The sequence below is a fragment of the Limulus polyphemus genome, unplaced genomic scaffold (assembly GCF_000517525.1).
Source record: "Limulus polyphemus unplaced genomic scaffold, Limulus_polyphemus-2.1.2 Scaffold3348, whole genome shotgun sequence".
In the NCBI taxonomy this organism is placed as follows: domain Eukaryota; kingdom Metazoa; phylum Arthropoda; class Merostomata; order Xiphosura; family Limulidae; genus Limulus; species Limulus polyphemus.
The window spans coordinates 100,315-104,740 of NW_013668958.1; positions in this window are offsets into that span (position 1 = coordinate 100,315).

Genomic DNA, 4,426 nt, shown 5'->3' on the forward strand with positions numbered 1-4,426 from the left:
AAAATTAATTAACGAACGAACGGAGACGTAACAGTTATAACATTTCTTATTTTATTAGGCAGGTTCTTTTAAATCATTTGGTGAAAATAATTCAAAGACTAGTATACGTAACTATAAAAATCTAGTTTATTTCTTCTTTAACGCTTTTATATTTCACTTATACACTTTTGTAAGCTGTAGGCCTAAGTTTATAAATTATTTTCAATGGAAATACCTCGCTAATGGTACTATATGACTAATGTACAAATAAACTTACTGGTGCAATTTCACAGACAGTTGATTGGATATTAACTGAATATTCGCGATAACTAACATAAATCCGAATACTTCACTAAATGACTGGCAGTCTCCTAATTGCAACAAAAAACAAAAACAAAAAAAAACGTACCCACTGCTTTACTTGATTCTCGTATTTATAATCGACTCTCTCATTATCTCTTCATGGGATTACAGAAAACTCTAGACTTTGTCTAATTCTACGAAACACATGCGTGTTTCTGATTTAATTTAGCTGAATTCTAATTTCAGACTGCTGTCATCTAATTCTGGTAGTGGCTTCCCATGATAGCAGGTTTAAAATAACTTTGCATATGTGAGTCTGAAAGAATGTTGATAAACAGTTTTAGTTGTCTCAAGTTCACGAAACAGTTCTTTTAGCTTTAAAAAAACAATGCTCTTCAGCCAGACTGCAAGATTAAGTATATCAGTATCATGTTGGTTTCTTAAATATGATTCTTATTTGTCATTCTGTTTTGTTTTTGATTAAGATTACTAATTTCTTTTACATAGAGTTGTTATATTTCACTACTTTCTACCAATGTTATGATTTTTAGTCTACTTTAGCCGCAAAGAAAAGTAGAGGTCTCGATCAGATGGAATAACAACAACAAGGTTCTTTGATTCCGTCTAGAAGAAATAATTCCTCAGAATGACATCATGCATATCCACTGGGAAATGGCCTTTATCGTGATAACCACATTCAATGAATAATTGAAGATACAAATATGTCAATACAGGGACTATGGGAATAGTAAATTATACCCCACAAAAGAAGGTTTAATATTTTCCCAAGATGAATGGAAATAATTTAAACAATGGACCCCATCTGTGACTAAGGCTATTCAGCTTAAATCTGATCTGGTGGTTTTACTGGAATGTCACAATCGTATCATTCATGTTGTGTGTGATGACTCAACTAATGTTTCTATTTATTTTACAACTCATCATAATGCTATTACTATTTTTCAATTTTTATTACTTTAAATAAATCAAAATGGTACAGCTAATGTGAACAAATCAGCTTTGTAGATTAATTTTTAAATCAATTAGCTCAAGGGGATTCGAATTTAATTTCTCATAACAATGAAAATCTTAAAAATCTGTTAGTTGAAGTTTATGCTGAACATATTTATCCTCTCATACAAAATCTGTGATGTTGATTATCCCAGTTTAGTTCATCATACATGTGTCATGTTAGATCATGATGAAGGTATCTGGATGTATTTAAAGACTGCTCTAGTTCAAGTTGATATAGATATTATATAATCTGTACTTCAAAAAAAGAGCTAGTAAGTTAAACTTACATGAATTTACTGATTTGAGACTATGGGGTACAATTGAGAAAGATGATTTTATTCACAAAATATCATATTTTCTCTGTAAGTTTTCTACATTTGAAAAATTTTAAATGTGTTAGAAAAGTTGATTTCTAATTTCTGTTACTATTTTGTTATCCTGAATAAAAGAATACATGAAAATATCTTTTTGTTTCTTATTTAAATTAATTCACAACAATTATCTATTCGTTTGGCCTACAACCGATAATAATTCCATGAAAGGAGCATTCACAGGAAAATATTTTGCAACAAAATTATGAACAGACATATCATTAATATTTTTGTACAATCCAAATTTCTATAACAGTTTTCGTTTCAACACATGTCTATAATGGTAATAAACATAATATATACAATATTATCCACACACAGACGAACATGGTCCTTCTAGTACTTTTTATTGTAAGTCCACAATCGACAGTTCTTTTTAATGAATCTTCTTATATTGAGGTTATGTGGAAGCAGTTCTAATGCAACAAAATATTATCCTTTCTCATTTTGACCTATATCAATTTCTTTATCTTGAAACTCTTTTTCCATTCCACTAAATAATTATACATCTCTTCATAGATACGATTCAGCATCAAAATAAGTTTGTAAAGGTCCAGCAGGAATCTGTTTTCTATCCACATTGATTGCCGCGAAAGTGATGCTGTAATGTTTTAAATTGTACAGGTTTTTCTTCTGAGATCAATTAACTACATCATTATCAACACATCCTATAAAAAGACTTGTAGGTACTTGACCTAAAAATGGATTATTGATAGATGTTTGTAAGCTACCTTGAGGAATTGAAAACAATTTGTACTCTATACATTTCAAAGGATATTTAGCTGTTCCTTTGTGAAAGGCTTTAGCTGTGACTGAACGACTCACAGACTGATTTTGACTTTTATAACACAGATAGAAACACGTTGTAGAACTATTTTGAATCCAGATTCTTTGCTTGACATAATTCAAAATTGAATTGTATCTCATACAAGATTAAATTTGAAACTTACACCTTTGGGCAAGAACTCGTTTTGCAAAAAGATGTCCGAATGTAGATGGCCAATCATGTTGACAGTTTGACGATCACATGCATCTATATGTTGGTCTTTGCCTCCATAATTAAAGTTGAGATCATTAAAACTACCCACATATACATTGTCAAAGGATTTCACTTCGGTTTGGAAATATTTGCCTTCATAGGAAGATGTAATTTTCCCAGATCAAAGTATTTATATTCCGAACCTGATATAGAAAATTTGATAAGTCTTTTCTCAGTCACTAATGAGACTTACTTTCTCTCCCTCCCAGGAGGGTCGGTGGACGAAGTATTATCCTCTATCATTAGTGGACTTACTTTCTCTCCCTCCCAGGAGGGTCGGTGGACGAAGTATTATCCTCTATAGCTCATACTTTGTACAATGACCGGACTTTTCGTGTGGTAGGAGGGACATGATTGCTTGTCAAAAAATCTTGGATTCATAGTTATCAGTCTCTTAAATCTTTCTGTTTCTTCTTTATATTAGGTAGAGAAATCTGTTTGACATCTCGAGCCAACTTCTGAGCTTCTTGTATTACTCATCATTTTCTAGCATTGGCAAGACAATTTCCTTGTATGACATCTGAAGCCAGATTTATGCCTGATGCAACAGCTTGTTTTCCTTGCCCCTCTCTTCAGAAAATATTACAGGGTACTCAATACATCTCCTTATCTGTGATCCTGTTGCCATTGACTCCTAGCAAAATAATGTAAACCATCTCCCACTTCGTAAATGAAATACATGGCATAGACGGCTGGTTCGTGATAGAAAGGTAGTCTCATGATGTCGCAGACGACGAAAATGAAGTGTCATGATGACTCACCCTTGTTCAGGTGGAATTGGTCGACCCTTGTTGTCTTTTAAATCCATCTCAGTAGTCTGAAAACTTTGTTTATAAATGAGTTTGTAATGAGGATTTGTAAATGTTTCAGTAATCATGTCTCCATCATGACTTTTAACTTGAACAATTCATAATAGTGATACATGTGCATCACCAACAATACTAGGTTCTACAATATTTGAGTAAATATAGAGTGAATAAAATTCCCTGTCCATATTAATAATATATGGAGTTATAGTGGGCTCTGATATCACATGATTAATATCAAATCCAAGTAGTACTGATAATACAGGATCCAATAATATAGAAGCTTCATTATTCACATTCATACTTACTTTTCAGGTGAACGAATTGTAAGTAACTATAGATTTATGATGTGATTCTATGAATTGGTTTAAGATTTTAATTAAATCTTCAGGCTCTTTGTAATGTCCTGGTCTAACATAAATGATATTGATAGTAGCATGAGAGCTAGAAATGTGGAAAACCATCCTGTACCCTCAAGCACATTATGTCAGCTATGTGGATACATAGTTCAGCCATTAACCACGAGGATGATAAATCTTTGTAATGTCCTGGTCTAACATAAATGATATTGATAGTAGCATGAGAGCTAGAAATGTGGAAAACCATCCTGTACCATCAAGCACATTATGTCAGCTATGTGGATACATAGTTCAGCCACTAACCACGAGGATGATAAATCTTTGTAATGTCCTGGTCTAACATAAAGGATATTGATAGTAGCATGAGAGCTAGAAATGTGGAAAACCATCCTGTACCATCAAGCACATTATGTCAGCTATGTGGATACATAGTTCAGCCACTAACCACGAGGATGATAAATCTTTGTAATGTCCTGGTCTAACATAAAGGATATTGATAGGTATCATGAGAGCTAGAAATGTGGAAAACCATCCTGTACCATCAAGCACATTATG